Here is a 19,855-nt window from a genome sequence, read left to right as displayed (position 1 = left end):
ATAATATATATATATATATATATATATATACACATATATATATATAAATAAATAAAAAGTCTTGTCAGTGTAACTGGGAAAAAAAGTGTTATGGTATTATTCTTAGTATATTTGACATATTTCCCCCTTCACATATCTGAATATGTCAGTATATAAATTGGCCTAACATTACTACACATAACATTGCCTTTGAATCTTGGATGAGGAAACCCCAGATGCATGTTAGTGTACAGAAAATAGGAAAATTTTGATTTTTATTCATTTATCTTAAGCATTTATAAGAAATCTATCACTATAGGGGAGCACTTTTTAAACCTTATTTTAGCATAAGTATTCTACACTATATAATTAACATTTTCTGTTCTCCCTCCAGATCCTGTCAAACGAGTCACCTCACCAGTCCGAATCTAGATAGACCTGATTTAGCGAACCCAAAGGCACTTTTAAGAGCCAACCTCTATCTCTCTTGTTATCTTTTTCTATATCTGTCTATTTGTCACAACTTCTGTGTCCATCTGTCTCACTAACTATATTTCTATCCATCTTTCCAATCTATATCTTTATCTATCTCTCAGTCTTTATTTCACAAAATTCCTCTCTCTCTGTCTTTGTCTACTTGTCTGTCTTATCAATTTTTGTCAGTCTGTCTGTCCTTTGTCTGATACAATGCCAGGGGGGTCTACAAAAAAGATTTGTCCCTTTTGTCAGGGCATTTTATTTTGCGCACAGAAGATCTGTTCCCATTGCAAAAAGGAGCAGCCTCTGAAGCAGCGCCTGAAGAAGAAGCTTCAGCGGTTTGATGAGAAGCGAGAGGAATGGAAGGTTGGTCGGAAGAAGAACCACAACATTGCATCCATCAAGGATGAAGCCATTGTCATGGTATGTACAATTTCTTACATGACATTAAACTGACCAGATCATCTAGGAAGTAAATTCAGTGATACCATTTATGATTAATTGAACATGCCAGTCCAAGGTCAGAAATGCTTTTATATGTGAACAAATTTAAAACTACTATTTTACTATCAACTTTGATGTTTTGATTTTGCTAGAATGTTTTTAATTTAATGTACTGTTTTTCTTTCAGTGGTAATACCCTTAAGTAATTACATCTTAGCCTTAACACACCACAGTCCTAAATTATCTACCACAGCAAATATAAGTGATGCCTGGAAATTCCAAATTCATAAAAAACACAGTCATGCATTTATGACAGAATCACAGGTGCAATATATACCTGTTTCGATGAACACAGCCATTACAAATTCTTCCAATTTGGATGCTCTTCTGTTCCAGTCTGCGTAGGTACCCATTCAAATAGCGCCCATCTGTTTTTAATGTAGCTTATGTCAGCAGCTTTGTGTATTCTACACACACATTAAACTTTGAGGAGTGAGACACTGACAATTGATGGTCGTTGTGACATTGCAAAGTAATGGCACTATGGAGCTTTTTAATATGCTTAACATTAGATTATCAGCTTAGAATATACACTAATTTCTATAAATCTATAGATTTTCACTGTCCATTTTTGACAGTGGTAACACAATCTTGCCAATTTAGGTGCAAAACCTGAGCTACTAATGTTGCAGAAAGTTCTTTGATACTCTTATGGTGTCAGATTTATCTTTTTGCTGTTTTTCTATCTACCTTTTTCCTGATTAACCGATGAGTGTCACCATGATGGATTCTAACTTCCGCTTGGATGCTCTAGTGTTCTGATCTACATAGAAACCCATGTTAAAACAGGGTAAAAGGATTGACTAAATTAATTAAACTGAAATGTTTTAATTTTAAGTAAATATAAAAATGTGTGCAATGTTAGGCTGTGCATTAATTTGACATCAGAGACCAGTAATAATATCAATAATATCATACTCTATATTCTCAATAGTAAATGATCTTAGTTGTTTTGCTGTTTTTTTCTATTACTTTAAACCACAAATACACAATGTTGTCATTGCAGCTTGAGAAACTCCATGCCATTGGATACAAGCCAGTTCTGCTTCTTGGAAAAGAGACCAAAAAGAAAGAAAACAAGTGTGAAATATTAACCCCTCGCTGCACACTCTCCTCCTATGCCCAGGACTACCTTCAGAAGATAGGTTCATTTTATGAATACCTTTGTGAAGGTAAGATGCATGCATATATATTTTTAAAGTCAAAGTTCACAACTTGTGTTGAGTATGTAAAACATTTTTATCAATGTTTAAATCTTAAAGGGATGGCTCCCCACTAAAACTTCAGTAGTCAACTCCTAACCTCCTTGACAGTAGAAACTTGGCGGAGTTTTCCATTTTTCTACAACCAACAGTTTGTTAGTACAATACTGGGTCTTTTAATACAATTAAAGTTTAAGTTAATAAGAATGTATCTTTAGACACTGCTAAACAGCACTTCCTCAAACCATTTTTGTAAGGATTTGGCAAACTACAACTTGTATGACTGTAAAAACTTTTCTACCTGTCCACTGCCACAAGTTTTATCTGCATGGTATTGTGAAGTTTGAATGTAACTGCACAGAATTTGTGAATGAGGAACTATGACTGTTTCTTTGTGTTTTTTATTTTCATATTTGTCTGTTGTTGATGACTGAAATGTAGTTTTAGGGCGAACCATCCCTTAAACAATTTGTTTAATCAGTCCCCCAAAGAGAACAAGCTTTTGGGAATGATGGGAAGAGCACAACATATGTATGTCAAATTCCAGCTGATCACATTTGCAGTTTGTCATGCGCAAACCTACAAAATTGCACTGTATGATTCAAACAGATTAACACTTAAAACAAAGAGAGTAACCATAAGTTTAAACTGCACTGGATTTAAGCAAAACATAACACTTCTTTAAATAGCACAGGTTGGAACCAGGATTCCAGTGGCAATGATGAGCTGATTACGCTGCACCTCACACCCTGCGACCCACTGGAGATCACAAGCAACCAGGAGGAGGTGAGGACCACACAGGTGGAAGAGACAACGAACATTCTGGTGGAGCAGATGAGCACTACAGTGGAGCAGGAGACCATTATGGATCGACAGGTGGAGCAGATGAGCACTACAGAGGAGCAGGAGACCATAATGGAGGTGCAGGTGGAGCAGGAGACCATTATGGATCGACAGGTGGAGCAGATGAGCACTACAGTGGAGCAGGAGACCATTAAAGAGGGGCAGATGGAGCAGATGAACACTATGGACAGACAAGGTAATTAGGACAGATTTAAAGAGTTACAGTTGAAATTTGTAAAGGCTTGAAGTGTTTGAACCATGGGTTACCTTAATGTTACTCGACTCGTGGTGCTTTTTACCCCATAGAGATTTATGCAGGTAAGGGCTGCATGATATACCTTTTCAGCATTGACATTGCAGTGTGTGCATGTGAAATAGTCACATTGCAGGACACATAATGCTAAATAGGGAAAAATAACTCAAACACCTTATGCTATATCTTTTTTGCTGCATGATACACTATATTGCCAAAAGTATTTACTCACCCAGTCAAATAATCAGAATCAGGTGTTCCAATCACTTCCATGGCCAGAGGCCATAAAATCAAGCACCTAGGCATGCTGACTGTTTTTACAAACATTTGTAAAAGAATGGGTCGCTCTCAGGAGCTCAGTGAATTCCAGCGTGGAAATGTCGTAGGATGCCACCTGTGCAACAAGTCCAGTCTTGAAATTTCCTAAATATTCCACAGTCAACTGTCAGCTGTATTATGAGAACGTGAAAGCGTTTGGGAAGGACAGCAACTCAGCCACAAGGTGGAAGGCCGCATAAATTGATGGAGCGGGGTCAGTGGATGCAAAGAGGTCGTTAACTTTCTGCAGAGTCAATTGGATGTCACTTAAGTTCATATGTGAGTCAAGGCATATACTTTTGGCAATATGGTGTACTTAAGTAAAACTCACAAGGTTCTCAACTTCTATGGATAAGCTACAAGAACATTACATCTGATATTAGATAATTAGTTTATATCTGTCTGTACTAGGGCTGTTGAAAATAAATTTGTGAGATTATCATAAATAAATAAAAAAATCATATGCTGAAATGACTATTCCTTTTTCTTTTCTTTTTTTTTAGTACACTTTTATGTCAGGGGCATTGTTGTTATGTTGTTAAAGCTAGGATTGGCAATGTTTGAGAAACTAGACAGAGAAGCTAGATTTTGAAAGTATCCAACTAAAAAAAACCTACCTCTCCTGTCAGGGCTCACACCAAAGCAACTCTCCCAAAACACATGAACATGCCTTGTCTTGACTACTACTAGAGCATTAACCATATCAAACTGTGCTGTACACTCACTCCCCCACCTACAATCCCTGCCGGACCTGAGACTCAAACCTGCAACCTTTAGGTTACAAGTCTGACTCTCCCGTTAGGCCACGACTGCCCCTACCTGCACACACTCCCAACCGTAGCTGCCAATGTTTATATGGTGGAACAGGCCACTGCTTATTACAGACATTTTCTTAGGCTCAATTTGAGCATTAACAATATTAGGATCTTTCTTAAAAATATTTATAAATAAATATTAGAATAATTATATCTGGCCATACCACACCATTATTTTGCCACACCTGCGTTTCCTGAACAAGTCATCAAAAGATCTGCACTTGTTAAAACAAATTGTGATTATTACAAGCAGTCTGGGCATAAGTAGGAAAACAAAACACATGGGCTTTATGAATCCACCTTAAACCAATCGCATTTAAAATACATGTTGTACATCTGTTTGTACATGTACTGCTGTGTGATGTTGTGATTTTGATGTATTTGAATTATTGTGTTTAAACTTTATTTGGTATATGAGTAATCTTCTTTCTCCAAACTCACTGCTGTCTTCACAGGGTCTGCCATGGGTGCAGTTCATCTCAGTTGCAAAAGGAAAAAGCCAGGTATGTAAGTAATGTTTTTAGGGTAATTATTGGTGGTGCTCATTATTCAAGCAGATTCTCTATTTATTTTAATTTAATTAATTACATTGAATTTAAAGGAGACCTATTATGCTCATTTCCAGTTCTATATTTTTATTCTGATACTCCACTAGAATAATTTACAAAAAAATCCTTATTTATCTTAAACTGGGCCTTTATGCAGGCACTCAGTTTGTCATCTGTCAGAAAAAGGATAGAGCCTTCTAGAAGCCTACTATGATTACTATTCTAATGTACCTGCATGTAATGTAAAATGCGGGGCCAAATATAAACAGCGTGTTTGAACACACATTTACTGTAAGAGAGAGGACAGCCTTTTCTCATATTTTGGGGGTCTAGATGCACCAGGGACACATACAGTCTTGAACAAAAATATTGGCACCCCAGCATTTCTGTCAGATAATAAATCCACTGCTTCTCCCATAAACTTTTTGCAGTTACACATTGTTTGTATTGAAACAACACAAAAAAGCAGAGGGAAAAAGCCAAATCTGAGACATTCTACACAGATCTCCAAATCTCTGGACAAAATTAACTTAATATTTGGTAGCACATCCTTTGGAAAAAAATAACTGAAATAAATTGCTTCCTGTAACCATCAGTGGGTTTCCCCAACTGCTGTTTTGAGATCTCTAGACAGGTGCAGTATGCGATTTTGATCTGGACTCATTTCTGGCCACTTGAACCATCCAGTGCTTTGTCTTAAACCATTTTGTGCTTTTTGAAACATACTTTAGGCCATTGTCCTGCTTTAAGACCCATGACCTCTTACAGAGACCCAGCTTTCTGAAACTGGGCCCTGCATTGCACCCCAAAATTCTTTGGTAGTCTTCAGATTTCATAATGCCATGCACACAATCAACACCATCCAGTGCCTGAGGCAGCAAAGCAACCCCAAATTATCAGTGAACCTCCGCCATGTTTGAATGTAGGGACAGTGTTCTTTTCTTTTGAAGTCTTCATTTCATTTTCAGAATGATGTGCTTTACCAAAAAGGTCTGTTTTAGTCTTATTTGTCCACAAGACATTCTCCGAGAAGGATTTTAGTCTCCTCGGGTACGTTATGGCAAACTCCAATCTGGATTTTTGTTTCTGTGTCAGCAGCGGGATCCTCCTGGGTCTCCTACCATAGCGTCCCTTTTTATTCAGATAGTGATGGATAGTGCAAGGGCTCACAGTTGTCCCCTGTGCCTGCAGGTCAGCTTCAATAGGGGTTATGCCCAACAGGCTTCCGTTTTCTGCTAAACAGGTCTCGTTGCTTCCGGTTCACGCGTTTTGCATATCCCTCTTTAAATATGAACATGATTTACTCAAGATTCATTCAAAGTAGACACTAAAAATGATCATAACCAATGTCCATCACATATGTGGATTGATATATAAAAGTTTTAAATTTTTATTCTTTTCACTAACATTTATATATAAATATCGAATGAAACGTCCACAATAAACAGCTGGCTTGTTTAACTGATTACCTTAAAAGTCCGTCGATATCGCCATTATTTATTACGGCTATTAACACGTTCTCCGACAAGCGGAAGCAATGAGACCTGTTTTCCGGGGTTGGTCAGGTGACGTTCGACATATAGCCTATTTGTTTGGAAGTTGACCGAGGCTCTTTATCTATTCTTTGATCAATCCTTCGTTGCGATCTTTCATATATTTTTCTCATTTGTCGACATCCATGGATATTAGTTTGCTACAGTGCCATGGGCTGTAAACTTCTTGACAGTGTTGTGTACGTGGAAACAGGAACATTAAGATGTCTGGAGATGGACCTGTGGACGGAGACTGTTCATGCTTTTCCACAATTTTTGTTCTCAAATCCTCAAACACTATTTCACTCTTCTTTTTTCCCCTCCATACTCAGTGTGGTACACATAGACACACAACACAAATGTATTAAATTTTTCCACATTTTAACTAGTTTCAAGTGTGATTTCTATGTTGCCAGTACATATGCATTGCTACAGGTAGATTAATTACAAATTAAAGGAGCATCACATGCTTGAAAAATAATCATTTCTGACGATTCTAAAAAGCTGCCAATATTTTTGTCCAGTTAATTTTTGGAATTCTGTATAGAATGTCTCAGATTTGACTTTATTCTCTGCTGTTTTGTGTTGTTCCAATGCAAACAATTTGTAATTTCATTCTGAGAGAATTTTATTATTTTATGAATAATTGTTTTAATACAGTTTAAATCTAGGAATGCCAATATTTTTGTCCATGACTGTATATATGTTGAAAAGACATTACAAAGTGCATTTTGTCCATTTTTTTAATGTTTTTTTTTCTCCCCGTGTATATATATGACTTTGCTGTAATCTTCTATCCCACAGAGGGACCAAGACATATGACTAAGAGGAAAAAGCCACAAAACAGTAAGTGCATATAAATGTAAATTTGACATTTATTTGACAACTTTTACCCCCGGTTATTTCCTATAGTTCGATTGTTTATTTTTTGTAACTGCTACAGATAATTAGTCCTAACAGATATCCTTTAAAATCCAGCTGTTTTAATGTGTCAAATTTAACCAAAACGAATTGCCAAGCAGTAGAGAAAGCAGCAGTGTAGTGTTCTCAATTGTGAGTTGTGGCACAGCATTAGCATAACCAATTCTTTGTTATTCAAGTAAGCATACCACATTGGAACTGAGAGTAGTTAAACCTGGTTCAACTTTTGATTAGTGATAAACATCACTTGTCATCCTTGCAGTTCACTACTTAAGTCTTCAGAGTTGTGTGTTTTTTGTTCCTACTCTAAGAAATATGTGAAACATGTTTTTGATGTTCACAGATTGCTCCTACCATACTCGCCTAGAGGCATTCCCCATCAGGAGTGTAATAAGAGAAAGAGTGAGAAAGGTTAGACAGCTATGTAACAAATGCATAGTTTAGACAGTATGCAGTGTAATATATGATTTACAAACTTGCTTGTGCATTGCCAATACATACCATAACTGTTAGACAGATACTTTTTTATGTTTATTCTTTTTGAATTACAGATTAGAAAGTAACAACCAAATACCAACAATGACCGATTGTATATTGTATCAGTGGAACTCAATTCCTATAACCAAACATAATAGCCTTATGCCAAGAATTGAATCATTGTGTATATGTGTGTGTTTTAAGCTATTCTTTAAAAAAATATATATATATTTTCTTGATAGGGCAAAGCAGAAATATTGGTTGAATGGGAGCCCTGTCCAATATGGTATGTACTCTTATGGTTTTCTGCTTTATCAATTAATGCAGGCATTATTAATTTACTTGTAATGATGTGTGCTTCACAATTGTTAAAATGTTTGTTTATTGGAAGTACCCAGTAAATAAAATTACTAAAAAAATCTCTCCTGTTTTTAGTGGCAAGGAGTGGGCCCATTCCTGGCAGCCAAAGGATTCTATTCAAATTAATGAGAAGAAATAAAATGTAGAATTTAAACTACATTTTGGTTTCTGCGTGTTTATTACATTGTTTCTGTGCTGCTTCTGATGCCATGTCTCATCTTTCTGTAGTGGTGAAAAGGTGTGAATCCCCAATAAACCTGACACATTGAGTTTAGTCTCTAGTAGAATTAAATAGAAATTCACTTATTCCAAATTATTCCTTTTAATTTTCAGATGTTATTTGGAAACATGTTTTACATTTCATGATTATACATTGCACACTGAATGTTTTTTCATTACATTCGACATATAACTTGATTTCAATGTTCTGTTGTCTGTGCTTTTCAAGTTAACTTAACCTCACAGACCACTCTTAAGAAAACATTCAAAAAAACATTTAAAGCTGTTCCTCTCTCTGCTGCTGACAGTTGTCATTTCAGGCAAATTGATGTGACAAAAGACTTAAGATCTTCCACCCCATTCACCTCCAGTCCTCATTGGATTCAGCTCGCAGGAGTTCTTCCACTGTGCTTGGAGATGAGTTCCACATTCATCCAGATCTCAGCATTTCTATTCACCTCTTCACCATCACCAGTTTCTAGACTCCATGGGGGGATATTCCTTTTCATATCATGCATTTCTTTTCTCCAGACTATGTAGTTTAAACGTATGCACCTTGCAAAATTTGTTTTATTGCTTTTTAAACCTGTAGTCAATAATTAAGCAATAAATGAGCATTTGCTGTATTTTCACTTGTATTTTTGAGAAAGACCACAAATACACTAAAACACTTGCAAAAGATTTTCACTTTTCCTTACATATTAATTAAAGACAGTGATACGTAGAAAAACGTAGACAAAAGAACCTACATTGAGCATATTTATGTGAGGAATTTGTTTACATCACATTGATGTATTAGTTATTTTATTATTTTGAAATTAAAATTTGGTTATAGCTACTACAATTGATTGAACAGTTTTGTCACTAAAACACAGCTATTGATTTATTGTGAAGGTCTGGAGAGCAGGCTACAGACATTTTGAAAGTCTTCATTATTGGGGTATTGTTTGGCCTACTTATATTGCTTCTAATGCTTGCATATTTATAAGCGCAGGGGCAGTTTATTACATTCCTGAGAGGGCTAAACAAACAAATTCAGACCATAAATAATAATAATAAAAGATAGAATAAATCAAAATTATTTCTGCAGTGACTGACGATTTTTTTCACCCAGATCATCTTAACAATATGTTTCGGCTGTAGGAGACTTGTGATATATTTTGTAAAGATACGTTTTTATAACCCCGTTCCTACTCTGGAAACCGGAAGAACTACAAATATGGTGGCTGATGTGTACGCTCCGTTATGAGTTCTATCGCACATGTCTAGTGGGAATTGTAGTGTATAAATAAACTGGAGGCTGTCCTTACTTGGTTGTTCTACAATAACAGTTAAATATCCCAGATGAACTGACATCCTTACGATTCTTTCCATCTTTATCATCTAAATGCAGTATAATGTATGTTTCAGCTGTAGGAGATTGTCGACATAAATAGTAAAGACACATTTTATAACCCTAATCCTAACCCTACTTTGGAAACTGAAAGAACTTCAAATATGGACGCTGATTTATACGCTCAATAACAAGTTCAATGGCGTGCCTCTACTGGGAATTGTAGTTTTTAAATACATTGATAAATTGCCCAAAATTAGACGATGGCAGTATTAAGTTGCAAGTATTGCTAGGGTTTTTAGGGGGTGGGAAAGACATTGGTGTTATAAGATTTTAAAAGTATAATTTTTAAATGGGAAAAAATGCTTTTGGGCTATTTTTGACAGCACCCCCAGTTGGTGCCCAATAGTTACTATGCTCACATGCTTGCTGGGGTCCAGAACTCTCTATAACAGTTGGTCCCATGTCTGTAGACCTTCTTGTTGCTGGATTATAAACCTTCAAATATGGTCTGAGATGGAGGTTCAAAGGTCAGTATTTAGAAAGCAGGAGCCATGTAGAATCTTTATACTGACATATGTTACTCTCCAGGCCAAGACCTTTCCAATGATATATTTGGTTTGGTTTTAATTTTTTAATTTCATTTACACAAGCCGTCCCAGGCCTGGTTTCAGAGAGCACGTTGAAGACCCAGTATATAAAATGAAGCCTTTTGTTTGTTTGTTTGTTTTTCCTTTTTATGTGGAAATAGTGGCCAAAATGGGTCACCTTCAGAATTTATACAATGACATAATCTGTTTTATTAGCCAATGTATTTGGTTTAGTCCAACAACAATGTTTTAATGGACATGGCTTTACCAAGGCACACCTTCACAGAACCCTTTGTCCAAAATGACTCAGGGTAAAATTGACATGGCCAAACTTTGAACCTTATTTTCATGATGGCATGGAAGAGCTATGTCTCTTACAAGCAGGATCAGGTTGTTTGAAGATAAGCAAAAAGACATACCATAAAGTTTATAACAATTATTGCAGTGTGATGTCAAATGAAACAAGATTCCATGTATATACAGTGCTGTGCAAAAGTCTTAGGCCACTAGAATGTTCACCTTCTAAATAGGTTTTAAGTCAGTAATTCCTATCTTTTGCTGTAGTGTGTCAGTAGGAAATATCAGTTTACATTTCCAAATATTCATTTTGCCATTAATTGTAATAATCCAGTGAAATTTTTGTTTCCACAAGGAGTCTGACAACATCCACAAGGAGTCTGCTCCACACAGAGATCTGATCTCATCATCATCATCATCATCATCATCATCATCATCATCATCATCATCATCATCATCATCCAGTCTGTCGGTAATTACATAAAGAAACAGAACAAACTGCCACAGTTCATCTGGATTTAGTCTGTCTCAGTGTATCCAAGATGCTTCAAGAAACCTACCTGCAAAGCTTACAGTACTGTTAAAAGTTTTAGGCTCTTGTGTAAAAATGCTGTAAAATGAGGATGCTTTCAAAAGTAATGTCATAAATAGATTTTATTAATCAATTAACTTCAATTATATAAATTAAATCAACATTTGGTGTGACCATCCTTTGTGTTTAAAGCAGCTTTTGCTTAGAGGTTTTTCAGGTAGCTTTGCAGGTAGGTTTCTTGAAGCATCTTGGAGATGTTGCCACATTTCTTCTGGATTTAGTCTGTCTCAGTTTGTTCTGTTTCTTCGTGTCATTCCAGACAGACTGGATGAGGATGAGATCAGATCTCTGTGTGGAGCACTGGCTGTTGTCAGACTCCTTGTGCAAACAAAAATCTCACTGGATTATTACATTTAATGGCAAAATTAATATTTGGAAATGTAAACTATTTCCTACTGACACACTACAGCAAAAAAAAAAAAAAAAAAAAAACATTTTAAGCTGGTAAAAATTCCAGTGGCCTAAAACTTTTGCACAGTACTGTATATGTTTAATTTATATTTTTCTTTTTCCTCCAGCTATTACCTTGTATGAACCATTATCACAATTTATTTTTATAGCAATGTATGGAAAAGTTGTCAGATTCATTTATACAGTGATTTTACCAATACAGAATGTGTCAAAGCAGCTTTACAGTATTAAATTGGAAAATAGTGTGTCAAAAATGCAAAAGGACAATAGTAAACAAAAATTGATTCAGTGATGTCATCATCCAGCTCAGTTCAGTTGAAATAGTATCTGTGCAAATAGTCAACGATGTTGTTGGAAATTAATTGAAAACATAAAATGCTCTGAAATGCTTTGAAAATACTTTATTTCTTGCTGTTCACAACAATACCAGTAAAAAATACACCACATTCTGTGTATGCATATTGGTCAAACAAGCCATAAGGCTGTATTAATAAACACTGGGTAATGTGGTTAATTTCACTTGAGATGCACCAACAGAACAGAGAATCAAGTTATTTGTCAACTGTAATAACATACAACATAAAGATAAATCATATCATATTTTTTTCTGTTACATACAATCTGATCCATTATACAAGTACTTAATGTAAGTGTTATGTACAATGTGCTTATAACAGAGTACCTGCAAGATTTTTCAAATTAAATGTAAGAGTTTTAAAGTGAATTTATAAGCCCTGCACCAATAAAATTAATACCATGAGTCAATGAATAAGCAGGGTAGGGTACTGGCAATCTACCGGTTCCCATTCACAACTGCATGTTTGCTGCATAAAAATATTTGTAGATTTTTTTATTTGGTTTTAACAAAAGCACCAGACCAGCAATATGGCTTCCCACTGCTCCGGGTGTGTGTTCACTGTGTGTGTGTGTGTGTGTGTGTGTGTGTGTGTGTGTGCGTTCACTACTGTGTGTGTGCACTTGGATGAGTGAAAAGCAGAGCACAAATTCAGAGTATGGAACACCATACTTGGGCACACATCACATCCTTTCCTTTCCAATACTAAGATTTGTGCATCTTCAAGGAACATTCATGTGCTTACTTAATTGCTTGGCAATCTACAGATAGGTTTAATTTAAACAATATAAAATGCATACAGATTTTGACGTGGTAAATCAATAAGCATACTATCTACAAATACACAAAACTGGGCAAGTCCATTTCCTTCAACACAGTCCTTTGTGCAGCTTTCATCTGGGGAAATACAGAAAAACAAAAAATAAATGCTAAAGTTAGGATAAGACGGTGAAGCTCAGCTGTTTTAGAATCGAAAAGGTGTGTAAAGCATCAATAAATACACAAATAAATTATGAAGAGTAACAGTAATGGGGATATTCCATCAACGCAGCTAATGAAAATTGTGCTCTCTTAAAAAGCATGGCTTGAATTAACATTGACTTTCAGTACAGGCTCAAGCTGTTCCATTTACATAATTTAGCCATGTCTAGTCAACGTTGACTTTAACCAGGCTTGAATAAGCATGTATTGTGCTTGTGCTTGGAGTACATATGCAGCTCATGAAGAGTTTGTTAAATTTTAAGGCTTGTGTCATGCAGACAACAAACAACTCAACTCAAACAAATTGATGAATTGATCCTCTCTTTCCTCCTGCCAATCAGCTGACAGTTTAGTGACCTGACCAGCTGACTTTGCTACAAGCTGATTGGCTGTTGAAACAGGTGCCATGCCTTATATTCTGAAAACAACATCTGGCAAATTGACAAGCTGAGTTGCAGCGACGGCATCAGTCAGCTTGAGTTGAGCTGAGACAGACCACTTGACGTTCTTGCTATGGTCCTAAGCCAGGATTTCCTTAATCTACCTTAATGAAACACCCCCTGGTCTATTATTGAGAACAAACAAACATGCATATGAATTTACATAATTACCTAAATTGTGTTTTCTTCTTCATCCTCACTGGTGTCAGGACTACTGAGGCCACTTTGATCTTCTGCTTCACCATGTAGAAGTGCAGAGGCCTCAGGGCCTAAAGCAGTCTTGTACTGTTGGAGGACCACTTGCAACCTTTCTGACACCTCTGACAGTCTTCTTCTTAAGAGACAGCAAAGTCCCTCATTTCCCTTGTCTACGTCTAAAAACACAACAAGAGATAACATTAAGGACAAACTATATATTAAGAATATTTCATCAGGGCCAAAGAACTTCAATGGAGTAAAAAGATTCACCCATTCAAATCTATAAAGCAGGATAGCTGGCAAGTGTATCTCTGTCATATTACCTGGCTACCTTCTGTATAAACTCTGATGGCTCACTGAGGCGACTTATGCAGTGAGGCCCAAAGCAGCAGAAAAGCATTTGTGTTGCAATCAATGTCTAATAGCTAGTATCTTTCTTCTTCACAGTAACACCTTGTGTGGCATTCAGGTTACATCAAGATTAATTTCAGCTTTCATGTAACAGCCACAGTACAACAAATCTCTCAAGAAAATGTGACACACTTTAAAGCCTTACTGACTTGTTAACATATTGAACAACTGTAGTCCCCTTTTTATTATGTGCAAGCCAAATGACCATGGCAAACAGAGAAATAAATGTTCTACTCCATCCAAGTTCTATGACCAAGACTGATATGTGTTTTTTTTTTTTTTTTAGTTCATACTTTAAATGGACAGGGTTTTTATTCAATTTACCCTCCTCAGGTATCTTGTTCTTGAGAACCACTGCCAGGCTCTGCAACCACGTGCAGTGTTGTGCCATCTCCAACACCAAAATGTTTTTTTCCTCTTGCAGTCGCGTTGTCAACATCACTTGGTCATGCAGTTGTTTCTTGATTGAAATGTTTGCTAAGAATCAAAAACAGTTGTATGTATACATGAGACAATCAATTTATGAGCATAATAGCATTGAAATGTTTTGTAACTACAAACATGTACTTTTAAAATCAAACTAAAATTACAACACTCAATACGTTACATGCATGTCTTAGTTCAGTGTACTCTATAAAGCAGAACTGTAAAAAAAAATTGTGAAACATCTAATGTCAAAAACTAACATACCACTGCCATGAACCTCCCATGGCCATATTTGAGACCCAGTGCTCTCTCCAGTCAGGGAATGCTCCACCACAGCTACATCAATGTTAGTGGCAGAGTCTAATACAAGACCATTGTATTTCTCTATCTCTTGAAGAAGGAGCTTTTTGTCTTCTGCCAGCTTCCTTCGAAGGCGGTGGCGAAGCTTGCTGCTGTCTAGAAAGACAGGAGGTACAGGTGTAGAGGTTTGTGACAGCACTCTTCAATTAATATAAAAAATATACTACACCCAAAAAATTATTTGATGAATGTTAAAAAAGATAATTGAAGTATGTGAAAATTTCAATTTAGATTTACAAAGATCCATTGTGTAACATTTAGGGGATAATTACTTTAGAATGGGCAGTTTCTTATCTAAATATGGTCCCCTTTCACGAAAGCCGCCATGTTCCTACGGTAGCCCACAACAGACAAACAAACACTGGCTATAGATAGGACTGCTCACTTTTTCTAGTCTGCCACAGTAGTTCTACTACAATTTGGAAAGGGAGAGGTGAGGGGAGTTGGTTGCAATCTAAAACCTCACCACTAGTTACCACTTATTCCTACAGGCTGGACATTTAAAGCACAGAATTGAATGATTAAGCTTAAGTTTTATTAAATTATGTGCTAGTTACATGTATTTATGGTGGAGTAGGGTGCATACAGCAGCTTGAATATCAACCTATTATATTATAGTTATACCATTCTGACGGTAAAGGGTTTGCTTCCTCTGCCTCACACTAAGGTAAAGCCCCTCAATTGACTGCTGAAGTCCTCTGTGTGTGGTGCCTTGACTGACATGAGATGTATCTGGTGTCTCTGTAGAAGTAATAGGGACAGCAAATTCACTGTTAAAACAACACAGAACTGTTCAGAGTTTGAATTTGTATTTAAAACTTCATTGAACTTCCTGCAGGGAAACTGAAATACTCAACATAAATGTGGCAGAACATATGATGTAGTTTGCTGTAATCCATAGAAGATCAGCCTATTATCTTTAGCTGCTCTTTAATATCAAACTGAAAATTTCTGATAGCAGTGGAAAATTATATTTGCTGTTTCTTTTAACTGGTTATGCTTACCGCCAGCTGCCCATTCCTTCACATCAGAAAGCCACTGTGACACCACTTCATCTGTGCAAAGTAACTCTGTTTTTAATTCAGCTAGCCTTGCAGTTTCCTCCTGGAGTCTCTGACAAGTCTGATAAACAGTGTTATACAATAATCAGAACTTTGTTCGATTAACAACAGCCCGAGTGCACACAACAAAAGGATACACAAAACAATTAATAGGAGACTTACCTTCACATATCTTGTGGAAAGTGACTGATGTAGAGAGAGACTTTTTTTGTGGTTCCACCCCATTGCATGCAATGTAAGCATGTCCACCCGTGCTGTTTAAAGCAGATAATGAGGTTAGGATGCTTAATCTTAAAAAAATATGCAACAATATTGCAAACAATCTGATTACCTGCTTTGGACATATATTTGGTTGTCAGGGCACAACGTGAGAGGTAACTGTTTACTTGCTCCACCTCCTCACCGGCAGTTGTCCCTGCTCCTTCCTGGTTCCTACCACTCCACTTAATCTATTAGTAAATGGTGGAAGAAATTCACTTTAATTAAATTGGCACAATTTTCTTCAAACAATCTGTAAAAGAAAAGATTAAGCAAAAAAGCTGCATAGTATAGTGTAATGCTTTACTTTAATTTCACATTATTAATGTGCCTGTAAACATTACAAATGTACATATGATGCAATATTATACATACTTCACACTTAGTAGCATGGGCTCGAGCATGCATCACACTGAGGAACGGTTTCATTGTGGTCAGCTCCTGAAGAGCAGGAAGAACACTAGCAACCTTCTCCAAGTATGGCCAATATTTGCAAGCCACATCCATTGCAAAGAACTGTGCCTTGGCTGGCATGAGCTCCTTCTGAAGATACAGAGGGTAGGCAAATATCTCCCCCCTGTACATATTAAGGGCTTTCAGAAGGAATCCGTGGCGACACACGGCAACCTCCATCCCCTCTTCATCCAATTTAGAAGCCCTCCTTGATGTCTCCCTCGCTGCTGTCCACTGGGAATCCCCACATGTGCCTTTACCCTGTGTCTATGACACACATAACAAACACAACAATCAAATATAAGCAATGGCGTTATAAAATATATAGCACTTATTCTCTCAAGTTGACTTTGGAGTAGTTGGTAGGCAGATGTAGTTGAAGTGGGAAGGAAATGATTGTCGGACTTATATAGTTTTATTTAAAACTTACAATTCTCACAGCTTTCTGAATGGTGTCAACAAATGTAGACACAGCACTGTCTTCAGCCACAAAGAGCCCTTCAAAAAAGCCAGGGTCATCACAGCTGAGGAAGAAAGAAAAATTTGAAATCCATCCATTAAATGTATAAAGTAACTAAATAACTCAATAAAAAGACAGGAACAAAGACTACCTTGTCTCTCGGCGAAAGCGGTATAGCTTTCTATTTCCATCTGCTGAAACAGCCAACATTTCCGGCGTGCAGGCTGGGCAGGTAAAAGGAGCACCACAGCAGAGCTGTTCTTCCTCAAATGAAGCATACGAAAACTCTAAGAAACTCCGCTGTAGTGCATCACCGTTGATTTGTCCAGTCTGGAAGATATATAGAACAAAATAGTATATGTGACGATTTCTGCTTATGGAAATAAATTTTATAATATGAAAAAACAATTACACTTACTCTTCCTCCAATCTTAGTGCGATGCTCCAGCAGCTTTGCGAAGGCTTGTCTGGAGAATCCTGGAGAGATGACCTTGAGTTCCTGAAAGGAGCTCAGGAGGTCCAGTGTATAAAGTATGGAACTGGTGACAGAGGCTGGCCAATATCCACTCCTAAGGAGGTCCTTTAAGTCAGGAGTCCACTGATGCTGGCACGTTTGACATACATATAGTGGCTGATGTAAGTCAAAACGCCCTTGGAAGAAAAAAAGTAAATTGTAAAAATACATTTTACAACAGTTTGGTAATTCTGCACAGTGTGAATGGTTGAGGAACACTGCACAACTTCCTATAATCCCAGCACACACACCAAACTTCTTAAATAGTAGTATCACCAAAGACAGTCTTACTATTGGGAGATGAGAGGATTTGTGTTACTTACTACTGAATAAAACGTAATGGTAAAGCATAACATTACAGCATTGATGTCATTGAATTTCTGTTTCTGAGTTGTGTGACACTTTATTGCCATTTGCGGACACCATAGGAATGAATAGGATGTTCTGAAAGCTGAATCCAAAAGTCAGTGACTTCTCAATTTTTTTTCAGTAGAAACTCTAAAAATAGTTCAATCCGAAACTATTGTTTAGTTTAAGACATGTTGAAGATTAGCTGATAGGCTGTCGTTTCAATAAATCATAAGCTATTTCCTCTAAAAAGCCTTTCGTTCAGCATATTGAAGCCCCTCCACCATTGACATCCATTTTTAAAAAATGGCGGCTGGTGTCCTCTCCCGCGCCACAGTGTTAGTTTTAGCCGTTACACTTTTTTGGCTAAAGGTTGCAGGCTTGCCTTCTGGTTGCTTTGGTATCAAACATTGTTTACATTTGTCGAATTCACTAAAATCCAAATAGCTGTGTTGATTGGACTTCATGCTGGAAGGACACAAAGGATGTTACTGCTTTGTAACAGCTAACTATTTTGGTTTGCGGAGGACAAAAATAAAAGATGTCTGTCTTTGTTATGGCTAATATGACAATACCATCTGCTATACTATACCATAGGTTTTGACTTGACTACAATTGTAAGCACAATGCCACAGCACACTAGTATGAAAAACATCAAATCAAAACAGAAATCTAAATAGTGAATGGTTTTTACCATTGATGGTAATTAATATTACTGGTTTGCCTGGTAAAATGGTGAAATTGGTGCCTTCACAGGAGCAGTCTGGCACCTTCACAGTCGGCAAAATGGAAGCTGGCAAAAAAAAAAAATAGATTATTTGTAACTGGCTGTAGACACACATGAGGGCTTTCATGAGAGCACACTGTACCTTGCTCATGGATGCAATATCCATCTTCCCCTTTAATGACATACGAGGTTGGAGGAATGGCTTCAAAAAATCCGTGGATGACACATTCCCTGTTGTGGAGTGGCTGTTTTTTGTGATGCAATACATCACAGTCCCCACAGAACCACTCCTCGGGAAGACACTCTGTGCACCTAGGGAGAAGATCATTTTTTTCCCTAATATATTATTTCAGGTGTATAGCAAGCCTACCCTAAAGTTAAATAATTTTGAAAACCAACCTAATAACAGCAGGCTCATGGCAAAGCCAACACAATGGACGACCAACAGCCTCTTTTGCAATAAGGCATTTTAGGTGGTATGGTCTTGCTTCTTTCCAGCGATCTGAGGCTTTCTGCTGCCGAAAAGACCATTAGGATGCAGAGCTTCTTGGAGGCTCAGCAGAAGGATAAGATGCCAAAATATCAGAGAGCCTCTCCATATTTTTTTCTGTAAAGAAAATATCAATAAAAATCAAAAGGGACAATTTAGAGGAGGATCAATTAAAACCCCACTGATCAATATTTAGAATAAACACAATTTCATGATTCAGTATCAAACCAGCCTTAAACTTTACTAAATTGTGTTCTTAATCCATTTACTGCACTGTCAGTATGGTTTAAGCAGTTTTTTTCTTTAATTACACATGGATTTTAGATTCATCACTGTGATTTACCAAATTCCTCTTGAGGATTTACTTTTGCTGAGGGTACAGTAAGTGGAACCTCCACACTGGATGACAAGGAGCACTCAAGAGGAGGGTGTGCGACTGTAAAACAGTACATAGAAGAATAACATGTTAGACTATCACTGCATTCATGTTTTGTTTTGTTTTGAACCCAAAACTAAACAATTTGTGAAATCAGACATATTTTTGTTAAGTTGGTAATGTCTTAATACAACAAGGATGTTGAACATCATCTGACCAAACCCAGAAAACAGGTCTCAACTCTTCCGCTTGTCGGAGAACGTGTTAATAGCCATATTAAATAATGGCAATATCGATGGACTTTTAAGGTAATCTGTTAAATGAAC

This window comes from Garra rufa, chromosome 25, assembly GCF_049309525.1.
Source record: "Garra rufa chromosome 25, GarRuf1.0, whole genome shotgun sequence".
NCBI classification, from domain to species: Eukaryota; Metazoa; Chordata; class Actinopteri; order Cypriniformes; family Cyprinidae; genus Garra; species Garra rufa.
Note: the sequence above shows the minus strand (reverse complement) of the source record.